The sequence below is a fragment of the Homarus americanus genome, unplaced genomic scaffold (genome assembly GCF_018991925.1).
Source record: "Homarus americanus isolate GMGI-L3 unplaced genomic scaffold, GMGI_Hamer_2.0 scaffold31037, whole genome shotgun sequence".
NCBI classification, from domain to species: domain Eukaryota; kingdom Metazoa; phylum Arthropoda; class Malacostraca; order Decapoda; family Nephropidae; genus Homarus; species Homarus americanus.
Window position 1 is genome coordinate 17109693 of NW_024722227.1, and position 699 is coordinate 17110391.

Genomic DNA, 699 nt, shown 5'->3' on the forward strand with positions numbered 1-699 from the left:
ATCGATTGATGACTGGATTCGGTTGCGTGTTGCTCGGCAACAACAGCACCCACCAACAACAACAACACCCACCAGAAACAACACCCACCACCAACAACAGCAACACCACCACCAACAACAACAACACCAACACCAGCAACAACAAAACCCCCACCACCAACAACAACAACAGCAACACCCACCACCAGAAACAACCAACGCCCGCCACCACCAGCAACCAGCACCCACCACCAGCAACAGCACCCACCACCACCAGCAACAACAGCAATACCACCGCCAGCAACAGCACCCACCAGCAACAACAACAGCACCCACCACCAGGAAACAACACCCACCACCACCAGCAACAACCAGCACCCGCCAGCAGCAACAACCAGCGCCCACCACCAGAAAATAACCAGCGCCCACCACCACCAGCAACCAACGCCCCACCGGCAACAACAACAGCACCACCAGCAACAACAAACACCCACCACCAACGCAACAACAACAAACCAGCCAACAACAACACCACCAACAGCAACAACAAGCACCCACCACCAGAGCAACAACGCCCACCACCACCAGCAAGCAACACACCCACCACCACCAGCAAAACCAGCACCCGCCACCAACAACAACCAGCCTACCGGCAGCAACAGCACTTACCAACAGCAAGCAACACACCCGCCACCAGAAACAGCAACCCCCACCACCACC